The 11,647-nt window shown below is 34.8% G+C and overlaps 1 long non-coding RNA gene across 2 annotated transcripts; it reads right to left on the bottom strand.

Moving 5' to 3' along the window:
• Window positions 1–4,894: 4,894 nt before the first annotated feature.
• LOC129896679 (uncharacterized) lies at window positions 4,895–9,667 on the bottom strand. Of its 2 annotated transcripts, XR_008768021.1 has the most exons (4): window positions 9,494–9,667; window positions 9,290–9,353; window positions 5,185–5,746; window positions 4,895–5,080 (listed from the first exon to the last, which is right to left on the bottom strand). It is a non-coding gene; the product is annotated as an uncharacterized LOC129896679 (long non-coding RNA). The 2 variants fall into 2 exon arrangements; XR_008768020.1 differs by having other exon boundaries at window positions 4,895–5,746; window positions 9,494–9,653.
• Window positions 9,668–11,647: the final 1,980 nt, after the last annotated feature.

Below are 11,647 nucleotides of genomic sequence, written 5' to 3'. Positions count from 1 at the left end.
TCCCTTCCTTAGAGTTGTTTGATAGCGTTATGGACTATCCGGATCCCATGGTAACTTCTAAGAATCTTGAGAAGCTTTAAGAAACTTAAGAATCCTTCCAAAAACTTAAGAACCTTTCAAGATACTTAAGAAGCTTAAGAACCTACCAAGATACAAAAGTACGGGGTGTAACCGATAAGATCAGGAATGAGGTTATTCAGGAGAAGGTGAGAGTCTCATCCGTGGTCGACAAGTTGAGAGAAGCGAGACTAAGATGGTTTGGGCATGTGTAGAAGAGGAGTGTCGATGCCCCAGTTAGGTGGTTTGAGCGGTTGGATTTGGGGGCTATGCGGAGGGGTAGGGGTAGACCAAAAAACTATTGGAGAGAGGTGATTAGATAAGATATGGAGGTACTCCATATCACCAAAGACATGACCTTAGATAGAAAAGACTGGAGGTCGCGGATTAGGGTAGAAGGCTAGTAGGGATAGAATGGTATCTTACCGTGTGTCGATTTATGGTGGTCGTAGGTCTAGGCATGCTTTATAGTTGTATTGCTGTTGCCTTTGATTGTTGCAGTACTTTGCTATAGTTATTGTTCTTATCTTGTAAATGTTGCATTGTATTCTATTTTTATTTTTACTTTTTTTTATATTTTATGCTATATATATTATTTTTTTCTCTCGTACTTGAAACTGTGATATTCGAGCTGAGGGTCTTTCGGAAATAGTTTCTCTATCTTCATGAGGTAATGGTAAGATCTATGTACATCATACCCTCTTCAGACCCCACTTGTGGGATTCCACTAGGTTGTTGTTGTTGTTGCTGTTGTATTCTTTTAGTTATTTGAAAGGTTGTATTTTATATATCAACTAAAATAGAGATAACTTTAATATTTATAATTTAAGAGTGATATATGCTTAAATGAAGTGATATTAATAGTAAATCTTTATTTATTTTAACAAACATAAAGTGAAAGTTCTATTTTTAAGCTAAATAAGATAAAAATTTTATTTTAAATACATACGGTTACCATCATGGGAATACACACACAAATATATTTAAGCTAAATAAGATGAAATTTTATTTTAAGAATGAATAATAAAAACTTGCAAAGAAAATATATTAAACTAAATAATGTGAAGGGTATTTTTTTAAATAAATAACTTATTCTTAAAATTTATGCAAGACATATTATTTTGAATACAACAAACCAAACAATCAATAAAAAATAATTTCAGTATAACTTATCCCATCATAATTAGTCCTATCATAACTTGTATTCAAACCAAACTTTGAGTGTAAACTTGTATAAAGTTGAACAAATAGATCCACGCATCCTATGTGACATAATATACGTACGACGTGAATTTCCATGTAAGATGCCATATAGGACGCATATGTCTACTTGTTCAACTTTTGAATAGCTTAAATGCCTACATGTGCACATCCAAAGGTGTAAGACATATATATCAGTTGAAGCTAAGTTAAATGACATATTTATTTATTATGACTTTAAAAGTTATAGTTACAAATTATAGTTCATTTTTGTTTTTTTATTTTTATTTTTTATTCAAATATTATAAAAGTGATTAAATTCTTTTAGCTGAAAAGCACCTAGAATAAATCAAATCAAATCAAATCGGCTTTAACTATTCTTCACATTGTTTGACTTATTTTATTTTTTAGTTGTATCTTTAAAAAAGTAACACTTTCGAGTTATTTGCACCTTAACCCTTTGTGATATGCACTTTAATCTTATTAATTCTTGCAAATTTATTAAAATCCTTTTTCAATTATTTAAAAGGGCAAAGTAGAAAATTCACAATTAATATTTTCATAAATTTATTTTATCGACAAAATATTAGGTGGGTATTCTCCACCCACCCCACCCCACCCCACCCCTGCCCAACCCTCCTTTTCCATATATAATGTGAGACCCCAGAAGTTGGAAGGCCAAATACATGATAGTGTTGCAAAAAAGTTTCAGAATTAGGGATTGGTGCAGACCCTACAAGCCTACCTACGGTCTATAGAGGAGGCCAATCAAAGGTGGCCTAAATAAAGTTGAAAATTTGGCTAAGTATAGCTCGACCTTCGAAGTGGTCCTACGGACCGTATAAAATTTGACGACTCGTAGGAAAGGGTCCTAAAAAGGTCCTAGAAGTGGGAAAATTTATAAGTTTAAGAACTTTTCCTATGAACAAGCAGGACGACCTGTAGGTGGTTGAACGAGCTGTAGGAGTGACTCGTAGATTGAGGTTTAGAAACTCAAATTTACAGGATTTGAGAGTTGCCAGGAAGAATGGGTCTTACGACCCATAGGAGGATTGATGACCTATAGACTAGGGTCGTAAGTTGGGTCTTGAGTTTTTGTATTTTGGCTAAGTGTTGGTCTGACTCTACGACCCGACCCTATGTCAATTGACTGACCTACGACCTATATTTCCTCTCTCATGGGTTAGTCTAAAATTTTTAATGAGCGGCGTATTGGTCTTTTCTCATTATTTTATCTATGGACCTGAATATTTTTGGGGTATTATGCAAAGCCTACAACTACCTAGATCTTTCAAATTCCCACCATTCCCTCTTATTTTCTTAAATCACTCTAAGGAATTATCACGACCCAAGCCTAGGTCCTAGACGTGACAAGATGAATGAGGAACCCGAAGGTACCTCAAACAAGCCTCTTATAATTCATTTAGCCTTTCATAGGTAATAAAAAATAAATAAATAAGCGGAAATAAGGGGAAAAAGGGACTATGGGAAACATTGAAGCGGGAACCATAATAGTAAATCTTTAACTTACATATGTCCAATAATACCTCTAACTTTTAGATTTAGCGAGGGCTAAGACAAGTCCCTAGCTCACCCTCAATTAAAATAGAATGAAATTCCATAGTAAGTGTCTAAAGGTCTCAACATATAATAAGCTAGAAAGATAAAAGAGTATTTTTCTCGAAACATGGGAACTCCCCAAAAGTAGCCTTCAAACAAAATCTCAACTAGTCACGTGGAGAAGAAGGAGGAACACCAGTCCCTACATGGTGATATCATGTAGGTAAAAATATATGTTAGTACTTTGAATGTACTAAGTATGTGAGCATGCAATGCAATATATCATGATACAATAAGGTGATGCAATGGACCATGCTAGAACCTTGATATCATTTGAAATACCATTAGGAGTTATGAAGCTTAGTCAATGAAATATAGAAACCATCATGAATCATAATAAGAACTTAAACATTATAGAGGAAATCATGAGTCATTATAAGAAATCATATACTTGTAAAGTACATTAAATCGTAAATAAGCATACCATAAACCTTTTGAAAGAAATCTTTAACTTTTTGAGAGCACATACTTTACTTTGTGATAGATATAATAGAAATCATATGAAATATCTTAGACATTGGGAGAGGGAACTTGTATCTTTGTGAGCGCGTCCGTTAACTGACATAAACCATGTGAGCCATATCATAGAGTCCCGATGTTACCCCTACACTGGAAGAAAGGGGAGACTATTTGCCAAGATAGACTCCCGCATGCCTAAGTGAATCCACTAAGTAGTTGTGTAAATTGGGTACTCACCCCTAGTTCTTAGACTTCGGTACTCACCTCCAACCCTTGATATACCTCTTAGAGATTTGGATATTTTCCTCTAATCCATTCATACCTATGGTGGCACGTAGTTTTGGGACATGGGTTCCCCTAGTCCAACTCGGTTCTAGGTAAAACTCTCACGAGAATAGGAAATCATATTCCATAAGTCGTAGTCATGTCATATGGGTGGGCAATTGTTCAATCCCTAACCCCTTATTATCATAAAGTCATAATCTTAAGATAGCTCCATAATCATTAACTAGGTGAGAGATGCTCCACCAACATTCTTACTTAACTCAAATTTCATCATTCTTTAATTTCATGACTCCTTTTTTGATTAAAGATATTACTTTCATAAATATTCATTTGGAGTCAAAAGCTTTCAAGTCAAACTTCATTGAAAACATAGTAAAACTAAGTGGGTTCTATTCAATTCATCTTTCAAACATGCTTTTCAAAAGAACCATGCATAAACATTATCAATTGAGTCAATTCAAAACATAATTCAAATAACCCACTATTCATTTCAAAGACCCATAGTAGCTTGAGATAGAGAAATTACTTGAAATTCAACAATTGATGCAATTGAGTAGTAATATAAGCTTATTTGAACATAATATTAATAATTTGAACCATAATCTATCAATTTGAGAAGGATTGAAGAAGACCCATTTAAAAATTTACAAACCCAAGACAGAAAATTAGGACATTCATAGGTAGTAATCAATTTCATGCAATTTGAGTCAATAACCACAATTTCAATCATGCTCCATGCTAATAAGAAGAAATTAGAAGTACCCATAAAGAATTAATACTTGAATTCAACTGAATTAGTTGGAAAGAGTTTTGGGACTCCATGGGTGGAAGAACCCATAGATGAAAAAACGTACATACCTTAGAGAAGAACTTAAAGAAGAATTGGAGAAGTCTTGATGAACCTGAAGAAATCTTGATGTTAGGTCCTCAATGGGGAGCTTGAATCCTATAGTGGCAGATCCTATTGCCACAATAAGTCCTACAGTGGCGACTATAGATTGTCACTAATATATACATGGATTATTTCTACATACTTTTAGTGGCCACTATAGTCGCCATTAATACCAACTCTATTACATTTTTAAAATCAAATATTTTCATAATAGTTACCCAATAAAATAATTGAACCACAATATTAGTTTTTGTAATAGTTTTCCAACAATATTAATTCATTCATCTCTCAAAATCCATGAACTTTTTATTAAAAAAAGTCATAAAAGAATTGCAATACTAGTTTTTGTAATAGTAGCCCAGCAACACTAACTCTATCATCTCTCAAAATCCATGAACTTTTCATTAATAAAAGTCATAAAATAAAGTGGACAACATTACATACTTCAATGAGGACCATTGCATATACACCTTATCATAATATTGATCATTCTAAATACACAAAAAGAGAATCACAAAATAATTTCCAACTCTTTGACAATCATTTTTCCTGCTAAGAACCTTGCCCCTGAAATTTTACAAAAAAAATATATCTTTGATAACTCCAATAACATAATTACAACAACGAGAAATGAAAAGAGAGAGTAAGCATAAAAGTGATCAAGAACACACGATTTTTTGGTAACAAAGTCTTGAGAATTCAGAGCCGGTAGCCACATTCCCAATCCAAGGGTGAAACACTTTCTAGTTGATGGGACAATCTTTCTTCATTAGTCTCATAGAGCAGGTATTCCTTGTGTAATCGATTCTTCCATGCTGTAAAGAGCCTTTGTGTGGTGCTAATTATAAAAGTTTACAAAACACTTTCTTGCCTGTCTCTACCAACTTCATATTTATCCTAAAAACACATGTAAAATTGTATATTTTTCTCTAACATAGATACACATGTAATCTAAAAGTCAAGATAACATTAAAGTTAACTTAACCTTCACCTTCAACCGAATCATTTGTCCATGTTTGGTAAAAATGGAAGACCAATCTCAATTTAAAAATGAGACAGTGGTTCTCACTATCAAGCCACAATAATTGACAATATCCCTAGCCCCGTCACCTACACCTCTATCAATATCATTAGGAATGTCCACTAAGATTTCTCCCCCATACTTGGTCTTCATATCCACCTTCATAGATTTATATGTTCCTCTAACTCTCTTCTTTGTAGTGCTGCAAGAAGCTGTGAAGGTAAAAAATAACTTTCAGAAAACTTAAAGTTGAAAATGGATTAGAAGTACAATATAAAAAAGACATAAATACATATCTTTTAAAATATTGCAAGTATCATTTAGGTGGAAAATCAATACATTCTTTTATGGAAGAATAAAATAGCAGCCACAAATAAAATCACAATATTTAGATAGCCCCTTCAACTGTGAGTCCCTTTCTCCAAAAGATTAAAAAAAGAGTAGCTAAAAATTACATCAAAAGTGTAAGGCACCATAAAAATTCTCACCAAAATGAACCAACATCCAAATAGCTGCACTAAAGTGCATTATCAGCCACAAACAACATGACAAAAGTAGCTAGTATACTTTCTAAATATATTTTTATCCGAGTTGAAGCATTTTATTATTCTGATTAAACTAATGTTTATAAGAGTTTTGAATTCCATTGCTTGAAGGTTACTAATCACTTTCCGTGGTGATGCAAGTAAAATCACAAATCTTCACGTACTGCAAAAGAATTACAATTTTTCAAGCAAAATAAGATTCTATGGTTGAAGTCTAGTTTCCAAATATGAACAACACAATATAGGAAAACCACCTAATATCACAAAGGTAATGTTGGAGAAGATGAAAAATACGCACTTATGATATTTCATATATACAAAAAAGAAGAAATAGATAAATAGATGAAGAATAGGGATGTAAGAAAACTAATCTCCACCATTGTTTATATTTATTGAAGAAGGATGCATACTTTGTTGAACATTCCTTGATAATTGTGTCTCTATAGAGACCATCTGACTTGGTTTACAAATTATGATCGGGCGTGAATATGGTTACAACAACAACAACAACAACAACAACCCAGTGAAATCCCACAACGTGGGGTCTGGGGAGGGTAGATTGTACGCAGACCTTACTCCTACCAAGGTAGGACGGCTGTTTCCGAGAGACCCTCGGCTCAAAAAAAAAACGGAAAAGGGGGTCAGATAAAGTTAAAAAAAAAAAATTCCAAGCGCTATAGAAAAATAAATCACGAAGGCATCACAGATAAAATAGAGTAATCAAAAGTACTGAAAGCAATAAATAGTAACAGAAATAGCAGAAATGAGAGTACAAGGAATTGTAATGTGCTAGTGCGCCTATGAATAGGGAAGAATAACGAGACTATGTACTAGCCTTCTACCCTAATGCGGGTCCTCCACAGCCTCCTATCTAAGGTCATGTCCTCGGTAAGCTGTAACTGAGCCATGTCCTGTCTAATCACCTCTCCCCAATACTTCTTCGGCCTACCCCTACCTCTTCTGTAGCCATCCATGGCCAACCTCTCACACCTTCTCACTGGGTCATCTGTGTCTCTCCTCTTCACATGCCCAAACCATCTCAGTCGCATTTCCCGCATCTTGTCTTCCACCGAGGCCACTCCTACCTTGTCCCGAATAGCCTCATTTCTAATCCTGTCGCTCTTGGTGTGACCACACATCCATCTCAACATTCTCATCTCGACAACTCTCATCTTTTGAATGTGAGAGATCTTAACTGGCCAACACTCTGCCCCATACAACATAGCCGGTCTAACCACCACTTTGTAGAATTTGCCCTTAAGTTGTGGTGGCACCTTCTTATCGCATAGCACTCCGGAAGCGAGCCTCCATTTCATCCACGCTGCCCCAATACGATGTGTGACATCATCGTCAATTCCCCCGCTGCCTTGCATGATAGACCCAAGATACTTGAAACTACTTCTCTTTTGAATAGCTTGGGCACCAAGCTTAACTTCCACGCCAACCTCCTGAGGTGTCTCACTAAACTTGCACTCTAAGTACTCTGTCTTGGTCATACTCAGCTTAAACCCTTTAGACTCCAAGGTATGTCTCCAATCCTCCATCTTAGCATTAACTCCACTACGAGTCTCATCAATCAGGACTATGTCATCCGCGAAAAGCATACACCATGGCACCTCACCTTGAATTTGTCGCGTCAATGCATCCATTACCAAGGCAAATAAAAATGGACTTAGAGCTGATCCTTGATGCAACCCCATCCCAACTGGGAAATGCTCTGAGTCCCCTCCTACTGTCCTTACCCTGGTTTTGGCTCCCTCATACATGTCCGTGAATATGGTTATGAAGATTTATTTATAGTAGGTATTACTGATGGGTTGACATTTAAATGTGATGCTCTTGAATTGTTAGACCTTCCTTCAGTATTGCCTTGTCCACGACCCTTCCCCCCTCTACCTCATCCAATTCCTATAATTTCCTACAACATCACATAAAATTGTTAATCTAATGTCTCAATTATTAGGTAATTGATAGTGACTCCTTATGTAAGTATAAGTCAGAGAGTTTGCATTTTGACGCAGAGAGTTTCCAATTCTACCTCGTCCACGACCCTTGAGCTCATGTCATGCCATAAATAAGACAGAGAGTTTGCATTTTAAGGCAGATCATATGGTGTCACCTAGAATTTTTTAACTATTGAGAGTCTTGAGAAAGATTCATCAGATCAACTCTGTTAAGAGTATATACATTGTGATACTCGAAGGAAAGATCAAGTTTTGCTTCCTTTTGGGCCACTAGCGATACTACTACCCTATTTCATGAAAAAACATGTAAAAAGTCTCGAGCTTTTGCCATTTACCTCAATTGAATTTATATTTTTTTCTTATGTTATTTATTGTACTTCTCTTTGGATTCATCTTGATATTTCAGGAGTGGGTGTTTTTCTTTAGTTTGGTGGGCATTACACCCTTAGATGAAAATTTGGGTTATGCAACTGAGTATGCTTATGCTCTTCAAGTTATTTAGTTCTCCTTTGCTATTATGTTATTTTACATGCTCATTGACTTTTTTGATTGTCATGACATATGGAAACTTGCATTCTATACGGGGCCTCTAGATACTTATTATCTTTTGGTATTAGGTACTCATGAAATTAGTTGATGTGTAAGCAAGTTGCCCCGACACCAAAATTATAAACAAAGAAGAAGAATTAAGTTGAACTTCTTAAATTGCTCGCTTAATCTTAGTGTTTAAGATGAATGTGAATTCAGTCATAGTATAACTTGAAAATGTGAGTTAAGTTTTGTTCTTATAGAGAAATTGAAACCCCTTGAAGTAATTGTTTGGATATTATCTTCTTTGACTTGAGTCATTAGATAATATTTTTTTGTTTCCTATTTAAATAGTTTTATTCTTTCATGTTTTATACAACATAAATTCAGAATATGTTAATGGGTAGATATCAATAATTCTTTAAGACGAAGAACACAAAGCTTGAGATTGGATTGAAAGTTTCAGCACTTAACAGAAAATAAAAAAAATCAAAGAAAGAACGAGCAAGATAAGCATTTCTCAAGCTCCACAACAAGATTTATTAAATCAAACTGCACAGAAACTGCTTTTGATGATTTTTAGTGTGAAAATAGGACCAAAAATTCATATCCCTAAAACCCAAGTCCTTTGAAAGTTGCAGCCGAAAGAAAATACCGACTAAAATCACAATAAAAATACCAAAATGTATAGAAATCAGAAACCAAAGTTTTAACTTACTCAATTTTGTTGGAGGCCAAGAAGTTGAGCGTCAGACCGTTCTTATGCAAATTTTTCAAAATTCCTGTAGATTTTTCAAATGGATAAAGAAATTAGAAGTTAAATCGGAGAATATAAAGGTGAAATCGTTGAAATAATTACTCTAATTTCATGTAGAATAAGAAATTAGGGCAACATTTTCGATTAGAGCTTTTGGGGTAGTACCTGATAGGATCGACAATTAGTGCTATGAATTTACACCATAATTTTATGTAGAATCAGTGATTTTCATAGTTTAAGGTTAAGGGTTTACACCATAATCAGTGATTGTTGTAGGGACAAGAGAGATTTCACAAAGAGATGAAAATAAAAATATACAAGTCCTGCTTCAGTTTATCTTATTAATTAGATTTAATTTTTTTGACGGTATTAAGGGTGATCTTGTAATGACCTTGAGGCTGATTTTCAAAAATCTATATAAAACACGCGTGAACAGTAGCACACGTGAATAGTAATATGCGTGAACAGTAACTTTTTGGGCAGAAAATGTCTCTTTCTTCCCATTTTAATATTTTTCATCATTTGTTTGAGTTCTTGAACTCCTTGAGGTGATTTGAGAAGCGATTTTTAAGGCAAAGTGTTGGGTAAGTGATTTTTGACCTAAAACCTTTCCTTTTCATTAAGTTTTTGATGATTTTAACCCCTAAAGTTTAGTTTCAAACCCCAAAAATCTTTGTTTCTTCCCTAATTCGAATTTAAGGAAAATGGTGATTTCTAACCTATTTTGAGCTCTATTTTTAAAGGTTTTCAATCATGAGTTCCTTATTACAAGTAGAATGTAATTGTCAAATAAATTTCCAGATTTGACCTTTTTTTGGAAATAATTAATTTTTAGACCATTTTACCTCCGGTTCCGAAACCTATCAATATAGGTGTCATTGGACTCCTTGTGATATGTATATTTTATTGTTGATAGTGGGTTGTCAGTCTGGGTATTGAATTCGAGAGTTGCTTGTTTGGTGGAGGTGTTCGAGTGCAGTTTCGGCAATTGAGGTAGGTTTGGCTATCCTTCTTTGAGATTGAGCTGGGGTAATTAGTCATTCATATGTTATAGACTTTGAGATGAGGTCTTAGTATGAGTTGAAAATGTTATATATATATAGTGATGCTCGTGTGGGGGCTTATTTATTAATGTATTGCCATGTGGGGGTTTATTTGTATTACATAGCCCGTGTGGAGGCCTTATTTATTATCTTATTTGCTTTAAGAGCATGTGATTCGTGATTTGCCTAAGAGAGAAGCTTGAGTATATTATTTGACTTGTGATGCTCGCTTGAGAGGTTGAGTTTGGGGTTTTGAAAATGCTTGAGTATTGAAATATTATTGAGAAAGGGATGAATATTCCTATTACTATTTATTAAGGGTGAATATCATGTGTAGGTTAAGTTTTGAGAACTTTGAACCTTCTACCACATGTGAGTTGAATATTACTTCCATGTCATATGTGTTTTGATGCATTCATCCTCTTTCATCATAGAAGTTGAGAAATATGGAAATTCTTTTTGAGAAAGAAAATGAAACACCTTTAAACCTTTGTATCTTGAGTCCCTGTCCGAGGCAGTATTATGGCAGGGTAGTGGATGCATTATGATCCCTTGACCATGAGGAGGTGTCAATGATAATGAGATATTGTGATTGAGGTATATGGTCTGCGAGACCCCCATGGGTCCTGCTTGGTAGCACAGCTCGGCAGGTGTATACGACAGGCTGTGTGACATTCTTGATTCCACCGTACCATCACATCATTGCATCATCATATTGCATTGCATTGCATTGATATCTGTGCTGCTTGAATTATCTGATTAATTGTGATTATGAGTTATTATTATGAGTCTACTTTACTCGCACCACTATATATATAAACTGGCGGCACCGATGCCGAAGTAGAACTTTTCTGTATGCAGGTGGAAGCGTTCCTTAGTTTATTTTATAGGTTTGATTAATTCTTTATACTCAGTCAGCTAAAACCTACTGAGTACATGTGAATTGTACTCACCCCTACTTCTGTATCCCTTTTTGATGCAGATACTAGTCGGGGTACCTCACGTGGCAGTTGATATTTTAGCGGATTGTGTATTCTCAGATTAGTGGTGAGGTCTCAGAATTCGGATCGTTACTAGTCTATCATTATTTTTCAGTCTTTTGTATCATTCAGAGACTTATGTTGTATCTTTAGATTCGAACTTGGTATTAGATGCTCTTTATACTTATGACACCAGGTTTTGAGATAATTTTCTCTTTATTATTTTTCTTTTTATTTAAATTGTGGCATCACTTTTCCCTTTGGGAGTCTGGTATGAGTTTTATTTTTAGGGTTAC

Source organism: Solanum dulcamara, chromosome 7, assembly GCF_947179165.1.
Source record: "Solanum dulcamara chromosome 7, daSolDulc1.2, whole genome shotgun sequence".
Lineage (NCBI taxonomy): Eukaryota > Viridiplantae > Streptophyta > Magnoliopsida > Solanales > Solanaceae > Solanum > Solanum dulcamara.
The sequence above is the reverse complement of the archived record's forward strand: the minus strand, read 5'-3'. Positions and strand labels throughout refer to the sequence as shown.